Consider the following 12,129-nt stretch of genomic DNA (forward strand, 5'->3'; position numbering starts at 1 on the left):
TAACAAAGTTACCAGTGTTTGAGAACAACACAAACTTTTCACTTGCACTTCTAGATACAAATGCATGCAAGATAAGATGAACACATTAAAAAAACACACAAGTTGAGAGCATAGCTGGAGTTTTTCAGACATAATCTGCACATCTCTGCCCTCCACCCTGCTAGCCCTCTCGTACCCTTCGTCAGAGTTTTTTAACTGTGTGATTATTAGCCCACACATCTAGTTACGAATCTTCTATGCCACAGAATATGCTTATGCATCTAGAGAGACATTTGGCTCTGCTGCCCTAGCTGGGGAATGGGTTCCCACACTTGCCTCTCTCCTACCCAGCTAGGAAATGGCTTTCTTGCTCCGGTAGAGAAAGGGTTTGCTTCCAAGCCCAGACCAGGGATGAAGTCCCCAGTCTGTTCCTGGGCTTCCTTGACAAAGGCCTCCATGTGGTTCTTAAAAATACCAGACCATTCCTCCAAGGCATACTCCTTAAAGTCCACATGCATGAAGGAACAAATCAAGTATTCTCCTTCACAGGTGCAGAAGCTTGGTTCTAGTCTATGGAACTAGTGCAGATCTCCTGTGAAATGAGGGAAATAGTTGGGTATGGGAATATGTAGTGGGGGGAGGAGGAGGTGTGGATAGGGCTGAAGAAATTGTTGTGTGTGGGCCATCCTCACTGTGGATTTACTGTGTGAGAACCCATGAGGCTACTCCATGGGTAGGAGTATCCTTCACTGGAAAGATGCCTTCCTCTTTATATACTTGTGCAGTACACAGCTAGGTGGCTGGTTCAGGACTGGGGCGCAATTGTGAACTTCAAGGCATATGTGCTTCATAGAAGTCCTTTAGTAGCCCTTACAAGAAACATGCTGGTACATCTAGGAAAAAGGTAAATGTGGGGTTCTATTCCTCTTTTCATCTTCCTCTCATCTCTCCCCCACCCCTTTTATTTCTTTTCAACACACACACACACACACACACACACACACACACACACACACACAAAATGAAATGCAAAATATAATAATTAATACAGTGGTGAGATAATGGCTTTTAATATTTTAAATGCATGAAATGCAAAAATAAATGTTCTTGTGGAAACATTAATTTGCCTGCATTGCACGTATGCCGTATTCCAGAGTACAGCTTTAGAATTTTAAAATGCCTTTTAACATATTTTTTTAGAATGAGGGTTATTTGGGCCAATTTATTTAGCAATCGGAACCTGTATTTCCTGATTTTTGTGTATTTAACTTCACTAGCGCAACATTGCGTTAATGTTGCATTCCCATGGAGGGGTGTGTGGGCTTTTGCATTTTCTGTAACAAAGTAATTTGGCTACCATTTAGATTAGTGAAGCGGAAAAATCTGATTATAGGGTTAACACTTCCCAACTGTTTTTGGCAAAGAAAATAGCAAATTCACCATAGATTTTTGCAAATTAGCTTAATGCTTTCATGAGTGGTTCCTTACTGTACAGAGTGATTTTATTGTTGTTTGCACCAGATGTTTGTCTTTGCTGCTATCTTTTAAAAGTTCAGTGATAACATTTTTCTCTGGAAGATCACTGTGTGCATATTTATCTCCTGTATTTTCAAGGAAGTCATCAGAACCTAAGCTTCCTGGGCAACATCAAACTCAGCTAAGAATTCAGGTCAGGAACTCCCTCCCTGTTTCCTAGCAACTCTGGGATAGTGGTGCTTTCTCCTTTTGACTGAATTGTTCAGTGTCAGATATAGGGATCATCTGATGTAGAGCTCAGGGCAGTGTTAATAACTCGTACTTTGGGAGAAGCTCATTGGCATAGCGTGGTGTCTGGTTGTTCCTGAGGTATATGATGTGTCGCCCAAGTCAAATGGAGTCAAGACATCTTCAGAATCCTTTCGTATAAACTTAAAAGTGCCTGTGTTGTTTTTGTTAGTGCTTAAATGTGTGGCTAAGCGAGGGTTTTCTCTTGTTACACCAGCAACGTTTTGAATTAGATTGAATCTGGCAAAACAAGAACATATACAGGTAAGCAGTAAAAGTTCATGTTTGTTTGGCTTGAAGGTTAATTTCCTTGTGTTGTACGGTGTTTCTTGGTTACTCAGCTGAACAACATTAAATTGTGCAAATATTGCACTGTCTTTTTACTTATTAAAGTTTCATCAGGTGGTAAGGAAAAATAGTTAGGTGGAAACATGAGCTGGCTCCCCACATTGCTTGCTGCTTCTGTTTTATGAAGTGCAGAAAACAACCTTTAAACTTCTCTAGTTAATCTATTGTCGAATTTACTAATGAAAAATCCTTAAGTGATTGAGAGTTATTGTTGCCACATCCTCACTAAAATTGGCTATTATACATAGTAGCATGTTTACCGAATGAGAATTACTAATTTTTCTAGCTAAGGGTTGTTTGCAGCCACTGGCATGCATTGCCTCTTGTATTTAAAAGCTTAAAGTATGTTGCTGCTTTTTATGTCTATCTCACTCGTGTACAAGTGGAAACTTATTAGTAAAGGAAAACCGACGATGCACTGTTCTCAAAATACCTAGGAACTAAATTATTTTGCCCTTCTTGTGGCAGTTTCCTTTCTTTTGAATTATTAATGTGCACTAAAGTCCATGAAATACATACCAGAACCTTTGTCCGTTGTTGATTCGTATGTGACTAGTCAGTTTTTTAAAGGACTGTTTCTCACAGAAAATCCTACTTTCACAAACCTGGAAACATATACCTCTAACTTTGTGCAGGTTAATTTTCTTTAGCAGCCTATACAGCTTGATCCGCAGCTGTTGTAAATTGGCATAGCGCCATTGATTTCAGTGGATGTATGCCAAGTTACACCAGCTGAGGACCTGGCCCTATATCTTTGGCGTATATGCCCTCAATATGTATTTGCAGTTCCTTTGCATGTGAATTTATAATGATTTCCATACAATCTGAGCAATGGATATTGAAGACTAGAAATCTTTAACTTGCAACTGATTTTTAAATTTTAGTCTCTAATTTGGGATTCCTTAATCTGACTGCCCGATTTGAGACGTGTGCCACCTGATTTTCAGATGCACTAAGTTACCTACAGTTCCTCTTTGCTTTTGCAGGGACTTTTGGTGCTCAGCAGTTCTGAAAGCAGGCCCAAGAGGTCTCAAATGGGGCACCTGAATAGTGGCCACTTGTGAAAATTTTGACCTGGATATCTAGATTCTGATCCCGGGGTCCCAAATCTTTCATTCTCACTACAATACATACTGAAAAGTTTAAGTGTGAATTCCTAAGGCATATAAAATAACTTTGTGTCTTTTTAAAAAAAAATACTTTCACAGGGTCTATCTTTTGCCATGACTTTTCTGTGTGTGAGAACATTGTTTACTGTAAAACAAACAAACAACCCCATCCCACGTATGTAACTTCACACTGATGTGCGTCTGTGTTTGGAGTGACCGAGAGGAGAGAGGGGGAAAGCTAGCTGACTGAGTGCTTTAATACTTCTGCTGTGCTGCTCCAGTGACAGAATCTTCCAACCCTGTCCTGTACAAGGGACGTGTCATTAACCCGCAAGTGACATGTGGTAACAGCTCTTCAACCAGCATCACCAACATTCTGTGAGGGAAGCAAGTAACAAAAGAATCTTCATATGCTCCCATGCAGGGCTCTGGTGGAGCTGGCCTCCAGGTGGTGCTCTGTCTCCCTGTTCTGTCATGATCTCTGTAGGCTCTCGCTCGGTGTTGTCTTCTGGCTTTGTAGTTCCCCCTTTTCCTTCAGATCACTTGTCCCTCTTGTGTAGTCATCTTGTGTAACCTGAGTGTCCCTCCACCCTTCATGACTTGTTTAGTCCACTCCTTCTGATATCTCTTTAATGGCTAGATCCTCGCAGGAGTGCCGTCTCCAGGACCAGTAGGCCTTTGGCTGACCGGTCATATTCTAGTGCCTGCTTTCTCTGATTGATGGCCATCTCTGCTCAGTGGTGTCTCCATCCTTCAGGCTGCAACAGGTCTCCCCTCACTGGTAGCAGAGTTTTGATCCTTTGTCCCATCAGTGCCTGCACTGGACTGTTTTGGTACCCTGGGATGGGGGATTCCTGTGTGCCAAACATGCTAACAAAAGGACCTGACCTGCGCTGAATTCTTCCAAGGCAAATTGGAGTCCGTTGTCAGTGAATACAGGCTCTGGAATGCCATATCTCACAAAATGAGCCTTCATTTTGTGAATTACTGACTTTTTCCTTATAGACGGAAGGGCATCAACTCCCCAGGAATTTGACTAGTAATCCATTGTAATGAAGTACTGCCTTTCCTTGAAGATAAATAAATCTGCTCCCACTCTTTCCCATGGTCAGGTGGCCAGCTCATGTGGAAACAGAGTCTCTTTCTGCTGGCAGCAATCACACGGCTGGTGGCATCACACCCTCCTATCTCAAGGAGTGGAGTTGTGTATTCATTCCCGACCAGTAAACACCCTCTTGAGCCCATCTAAGACAGTTTTAAGGACCTAGGTGTGAGGCATATATTTTTTGCATGACATCCATACATAACAAACAGGGACAACAGTTCTCTGGTTTTGAAATATGATTCCATCCTGCACGCTCAGCTCATCTTTAATTTGCAAATATGGTTCTGCTCCTATTGGTACTAGGCTTTTATCTTCTGGGTGGCCACCTGGCTAGGATTGCTCACTTGACGGTCTGTCCTTTTCCATAGCCTTGTTGATTTCCATCCCCCTCACTGCTGAAACCAGGAGATAGAGCTGTGTGTTAATGGATTCAGTGTCTTGATCCCCTTCCCACAGCTCACTCATGCTGGGTATACATGTCCTGCTCAGGGGGTCCACTAACACCAGTGATCATCCTGGACAGTCTGATCTCTGCTTGGCAGCACTGGAGGCTCATTAACCTCTGTTGCAATCCATTGGGAGCACAAAGAAGGTGCTTTGCCGTGGATTGTCTCTAGGGGTTTGTGGGCTGCAGAGCCGTCCCTTGGGTAGGATGAATCGGGGCGACCACTCCAGGCCCCACACTTCGGGGGGGGCCCTGGGCCAGTGTGACTAGCTGACACAGCCGGTCCCGGAAGAGACGAATCCGTCACTTCTGTCGTGGGCCCTGCATCTCCCTAGAGATGGCCTGGTGAGCTGACTGGGCTATTACTGAATGGCCATAGGTGTACTGATGGAATTGCTCCACTCCAGATACCATGGCCAGAAGCTCTCTTTCCTTTTGGACATATCCCCATTCAATCTCTGACAGGACTGTCCTGGCTTACGCAATTGGCTGCTCCTGCAAAACAGCTACACCCAGTCCTTTCTCAAGTGCATCACGCTGGCATGTCAGTAGCTCTCCTGGCTGGTAGTACATCAGAACAGAGGCCTCTTTATCCAGGCTTATGTGCCAAAACACATTCCTCACATCACAAGACTGTAAAGATTCTGGCTTTGGAAAGTTCTGGAAAGATGTCTGTGCAGATGTGTGATTTGCCTGATGACTTCTTTACCACTACCATGCTGTTTACCCAGGCTGTTCTGGCCTCTACAGATGCTATGATACCCCTGCTCTGCAGACTTTTGAGGTCCTTGCTAGGTTACGTAGTGTCACTGGAATTTTCCATAGTGGTAAGCAGACAGGCTCCATTGTGGGGTCTACTTCCAGTCACAGCTTTCCTTCAAGGCAACTGCTGCCTTTGAAAACATCCTCATCAGCTTTTAAAATTGTCCATATTGTCCATGGAACTCCTCTTTTTGCTTCTCGCACAGCAGCTATAAAATTCTGACGCTACACTCTGATCAGATCCATGGCTTGTAAGTATGGCTATAGTCCTCAAAGAGGGGTTTGTGGTCCTTACCATCTGCCACCACAAACTTCAGTAGGTACTGTCTGTTATTTTTTGGGTTAGTGACTATGAGGTTCAGTTTTCCCACAGGCAGCATTATGCTCTCCATTGTACATTATTAGATTGTGTATGGTCTTTGTAATGAGTGTTTGAGTCCAATTCATCCTGAGGAATCACAACTGTAGGAGGCCCTGCTATCCAACTGAGATCACACAGGATGTTTCTCTAACATCATTGCATGCACGGAGCTTAGTATTGTCTCTTATTGCTTTCCTGTTGCTTATCAGTCTGAACCTGATAAGTTCTCAGACTCAAGAAGAGAGTCATGAGGTCATCACTGCTGTCTGATGTGCCAATCCCCCCTTGTACACATCTGACTGAGTCTTTCTGAGATCTCCATCTGCACTCACTGCTTAAATGGTTCAACTTGACACATTCCTGGCAATGCTATCATAGGTTGGATTTAGGTTGGACATTAGGAAAAAGTTCCTAACTGTCAGGGTAGTTAAACACTGGAATAAATTGCCTAGGGAGGTTGTGGAATCTCCATCTCTGGAGATATTTAAGAGTAGGTTAGATAAATGTCTATCAGGGATGGTCTAGACAGTATTTGGTCCTGCCATGAGGGCAGGGGACTGGACTCGATGACCTCTCGAGGTCCCTTCCAGTCCTAGAGTCTATGAGTCCATGAGTAGTGTGGGGGCACTTCTCCATTACTTGCTCATGCTGTCTTCCACAGTAAATGCTGTTGTAGGTCCAGGTAACTGCACCTGTATTTCCCCTCAGTTGTCCAGCAATGGCACCCACTCTAGGCTTCCAGTTCCCCTGGTCACTGCCTCTCTCCCTTCTGACTGGGGTATTTGCAGGCTGACTAATTTCCTGCATTCACAGTGCTATTCCCAGCAAAAGACAGGCTGTCTAAGAGGGCTTCTTTTTGCCTTCTCTTCAGAGACCAATAACAGTATAATTGGCCACAGTTATAAGTTACCACACAGTTCTTTTTAACCAAACACAATTGATTCTTGGGTGAAGCATTACAGAGAAAACATATAAAAACAATAAAAGAACCTACACGCATGCTAATAAGCTTACCAGAAATCAACCCAACACTAACATGGGCACTAGTAAGAGCAGTTCTTCAAAAACCCCACCCAGGGGTCTTCTGTGGTTCCAAGTTCATCACTCCTTTTGCTTAGACAAGAACACAGTTTTATGGGGCCTCAGAAGGCCAAAGTCCTTCCAAACTGTCCCTGACAATGGGGGTCTTCTGTGGACCAGAGGTCCTGTCCATTTGCTGGATCAAAAGAAGGCTATGAGCTATCTTAAACTCAGACTGTTAATTCAAAAGTCCTTTCTTTGTCTGTTGGTCCCTAGAGAACACAATTTGGGTCTTTGCACTGTCCTCATGTAACAGGTGATGTAACAAAAGTTCTCCCCTCAGGGCAAAGCGACAAAGGCTGAATTTGTAGATGGGGGTTTGGAATCGCCCTCTGCCCAGGAATCTCACTTCCCATGTATTGTCCCTAAAGATCAGTCCTGTCTGCTACATTGCTCAATATAGTCTGAAGTTTGCAGTACTTCGCAGAGATTGCATTACTCCACTCTTTGTCCTAAAGAAGTTCCATACAGTCCCACAGTGGTACATAAACATCTGTAATACAATAGACTGCTAAAATACTTCAAATCTCATTAGATTAATGAGGCTTGAGTTAGTTGATAAGGTTTGTCCAGGAAATTGCTATCTGTCACAAATGCATCTCACTATGAGGTATGGATCCCTGGCCACCTGCTCTTCTTTGCTGTCATCTCACTGCATGTCCTCCTGCGGTATGATGCCTTCTCAGGCTTTCAGCCTTTCTCTTGAGGTTTCCACTGTACACCCCACCTCTAAACATTTGTCTAATGTGAGATCATCTTCCTGGACCAGCCGCTCCCACAGGTAGTGATCCCAAGTACCACAGACTGTCCAGTCCTGAATCAGTGGGTCTGTCAAGTCCTAAAATTGCATGCAGCAGCCAGTGTGTTTAAGGCAGTAACATAGGGGTCTATCTCTTCCTTTTCAGATTGGTCTCTATTGAGAATCCTGTGTTGCTACAGAGTTTCGGGTCTGTGAACAGCTTGAACTCCTCCTTCCACTGGATCCATTGCTGGGCTAGGTTTGTGTCTGAAAAATCCAGGGCTCGAAGGGTTTTCACACTGAGTTCCATGGCTCACACTGCGAGCTGCTAAACTGCAGAGAACTTCACAGCTCAGACATTACCACTGTGTTCCATTAGCAAAGAGTGAAGCTGAATGCAGATGAGTTGAACAAATGCAAAGTTATTAAACCCCATGCACACTGTGCATTGGTCTGTCTGTGCAGCTGACTTGTTACTACCCCATCTCCCCTTTTCCCTGTTTTTCTACTGTTCTGTCCCTCCAGGGAACTTGGGCCCTCTGACTCCAGTTCCACTGTTCGTGAGACAGTTTCCATTTAAATTCAGAGTTTATATCCTTGAACTGGAGCAAAGACAGTATTTATTTTTCCAAATGCAGGGGTGGAGAAGAGAATGATTGCCTGAAAAAAATTCTCTTTATTTCAAACATAAAATACAAATATAGTGAATGGCATAAGAATGAAAGGTTCGTATGTATATATAGAAAATGAGGAGTCTACCAGATCAACAGAAGCTGTTAGATTTGTGAAAAGCTCATAGTGCTTTTCATTAAACTGAGGAGCAAGATTAAGCACAGGAGGAGGAACATAGCAATGTAGCTTGATAGGAAGTGGTCAGAAAGTAGCCCTTCACACTGTCCACAAAATAAATCTTCTACTTTCATTTTGAAAAGGTTCTCCAATTTAGGTTGTATTTTGCAGAGACTGGTTGAAATCAATTTAGAGGCAGTTGTGTGAATATGGCCTTGCATGCAAAATCTCTTGCTATTTTTCCTGAGCTAATGTTATCAGATTGGCATCCATTCAGGATGTAGAAAGCAGAAAGACTCATGGAATGTAATCTCATCCACCTCCAACCTGGGCTCAGCAAAAGGAAGTACACATTCAGTTGTGGGGAGGAGGGAAATTAAATAAAGTAGCAGTAATTCTCATTAAAAATCTCCTGCATGCACCCCTTTAGAGTGAGTCTAGTGAAAACTGCAGAGCAGGAGCCTGTTCAGCTTTGCATTTGGCCCAGGGGTTTAGTGAAATGAGAGAGTGTGGAATGTGTTTACCGGATAATAGTTATTGTTAAGTAAGTGAACTCTGTTGCCTGGGGAGATTTCAGCAGTTGAGATTGCATTGGCAGTGGCAGCACTTCCTGGATAGTGTTTGTATATGCGGGGGAAGATGCTGGTTTGCAGCTGAAGAGCTAGGGATTGAATGTGATAAGGAGTGAAGAATGGTGGAGAAGGTGCCCACTCTCCCTGTGGAAACAACTTTTCCTCAGACTGCTGCTGCAGCAGCAGCCATAGCCCACTTCCTTCTCACTGCTACTTGTTGCTAGAATGATTGAGGAGGACTGGTCCTGGTATTGGAAACATGGTTTCTTTTTACAAGTGCATCCACGGTGACTCCAGGATAGAGCATAATAGCAGTAGGTTCTGCAGAATGATGTGGTCTGGCATGAAGTAAAACAGGATGTGCTGCAGGTAGGGGGACAGTATTGGCATCTTCGATGAGCAGATACTAGAAATCAGCCTTCTCGTACTCTGTCTAGTATTAGATGTCAGACTGGTATAGCTTTCTACAGAGCCACAAAGGGTTGTCTAATAATTATACTATTTAACTCTATGTATCCTCTAATCACCTCCTTTGTTTATAATAAGCAATGTTTGGACTGTTCCTGCATTGTGCAGACATTTACTTAGACTGTTTTCACCTTCGTACTGTAGGAATTCCTGAGTAATCTAGTAAAGGGTGTCCACTTCTCTGCTATGGCATGCACTTTTCCTCTTTATTTTGCAGTTTGCACTTTTCAATAAATTCTTGGCAAAACAACAGCAAGTAGCCCTGGGAGACAACTGTGCAATGCAGGCAGGTATTGCATGTGATTACAGTGAAACGTGAAAAAGTTTTGTTATTGTTAGTTACTAATAGAGCTTAACAAAATCACTGATTGGCTCACATGTTATGTAGCAGGAAGCAAATAGTCAAAGCAACATGGAAGGGCTCAGAATTGATGAAAATGTGCAGAATGTTATGAATAATGGGCTGGGTTCAAACCTGCTGTATATAGGTGCAATTCCTGTGACTTTATTGGCTAATTTGGTCCACTGAACTTTGTTAATAGCAGCTAAAACTCACTAAGGGCCTGATCCTGTGCAGTACAAAGCACTTCCTGCAAAGTGTCAAGCAGTGTAAACTCCCAATGATCTCAACATTTCAGAGGATCAAGCTCTAAACCATCTTAACTGATGTAGCCATTTGCAGTATTGTATATACAATACTGTGCAATTCTGCAGGGTATCCTTTGGTTCCAAGAGAGTTTTATTCTTTTTTTCACCTAGAAAGTATGTGTGTGTATGTATACAATATGGTATATTCCTGGTTTCAAAGTTAAAGGGAAGAGCAATGTATGCTGTCTTGTGTATTCTTTAATGAAGCCATTGAGATGCAGTAACAATTTGACTTTCCACTCATTCTGCATAATAAAGGTCTTTAAACAATTGCTTTTGTAAAATAGTTTCAGAAATGTTAAATTCAAGAATAATTGCAGTTGCTGACTGTGGAGTTTAGATGTAATTCTTCTGTAATTAAACCGAGACATGCTACGTTCTTTCTTTACCGCTTTAAAGGATAGTTGCAATAAGTTTACCATACTTTCCCAAAACTCAGCTCTCAGTCATCTTAGCATGCCAATGTATGAAAAGGCTGCACTGTTTGTAGAAAAAGTTTCTTAGCTAAAATACTGTTCATGTACATTAGATACTATTTTAATGCCATTTTAAAAGCAAAATATATGGTTCATTTCTTTCAGCGAAGAAGACTGATGCACACCTGAAAAATGTGTAATTATTTCTCTTAACTGTAGCATAGCAATATTCTGACTTTCTGGGGTCTTGAAACTTTATACAAAGTAGCCCTGCCCTCATCATTCAGAGTTTGCTCCAAGAAAGGAAAAGAGACGCTATCCTGTTATCGTATCAGATAGCCATACAGATCGTTATGTTTTCTACTATATAAAATAATAATAAGGTTGCCAATTCTGACTGAAGCTATTCCAGGAGATTTTTTTTTCAACATGACATAATGTCATTATTTGAAAATATCCTGTTAAAATCTCCTGGGTTGCTTTCGACAGTCACCTGGAGATGGATGCCAATTCCAGGAGACTCCAGGCCAATCCTGGAGGCTTGGCAACCCTAAATAAAAATGAAAAAACTTTTATTAAATCAGCAACTTTGTAAAAAGAAAATTTTATAATGTGGCGGGTGGAGGGGTTATGTCATGAGTATAGTGCATTTTCTGTTTATTTTGTTATGCCTTGTAAACTCTCCCTTTTCCCCCATGGTCTTTTAGGCAGTGGTGTGCTTTCGTTTGCATCTTGTTTGGAGGGGGTAGAAGCTAACCCTGTCCCTTGAACAAGGTATGACCTTTTACAAGACATGTTCTGTTCTAACCATAAATTATTAAGCTCAATAGCTTTCAGTTACATGGTAGGCAAGAATAATTTCCTCCATTGCAGGATCACTGGGTGCAATTCTATGGGCTGTGTTGTAGGTCAGACTACACAATCATAGTGGTCCTTTCTGACCTCAGCTGTATGACTCTATATATTCTTTGTTACAGTGTGCTCTTTTTTCCTCAATTTACTTTTTAATGGGTGGCTCTGGAAGAATGTTTATAAAGAGTTTCTCTCCTTTCCTTTTGAACTCACAGCAAAAAGAATGGTCTTTGTCATGGTTTGAAAATATGAGGGAGAAGTAGCAGATTCCCCTTCCACTCCCCGTGGAAATTTGTTGTGTTTGTAATAGAGAATGGAATGAGCTGCTGACTGCTGCTGTAGCATTAGGTTTTCTGAGGATTCTACACAGAGAGTCTGTACATTCTTTGGAAATAAATAATTACAAATGCACTAGGGATGAGAGTTCAGGTTGTCTGGTGACTGAGGCAAAATGTACACAGCCAAATCAAAATAAAAGAATTAAACAAAGAAGCCATGTCCAGCATATCTGACTAAGAACTCTCATAAGAAAATGGAAGAGGCAGTGGGTGCATGGTGTTGCTATTTTTATGTCTTGATCTGTGGTGGCTCAAACACTGGTCATGACAAATATTAAAATGTTAGCACAAGTCCTTGTAAGAGATGCATATGAAGCCAGATGTATTCCACGGCCCTCATCTGCTTTTTCGCAG

At 42.3% G+C, this 12,129-nt stretch overlaps 1 protein-coding gene across 1 annotated transcript in view; it reads left to right on the plus strand.

Annotated features, from left to right (window-relative positions):
* The first annotated feature begins 9,161 nt into the window (after positions 1-9,161).
* The window catches only part of KIAA1211L (KIAA1211 like), a 54,467-nt gene continuing 51,499 nt past the window's right edge, over positions 9,162-12,129 (plus strand). The window contains exons 1-2 of the mRNA XM_030570606.1: positions 9,162-9,422; positions 11,293-11,359. The gene's annotated coding sequence lies outside the window, so the exon portion shown is untranslated. The remainder of the gene's footprint in view (positions 9,423-11,292; positions 11,360-12,129) is intronic.

This window comes from Gopherus evgoodei, chromosome 1 (assembly GCF_007399415.2).
Source record: "Gopherus evgoodei ecotype Sinaloan lineage chromosome 1, rGopEvg1_v1.p, whole genome shotgun sequence".
Lineage (NCBI taxonomy): Eukaryota > Metazoa > Chordata > Testudines > Testudinidae > Gopherus > Gopherus evgoodei.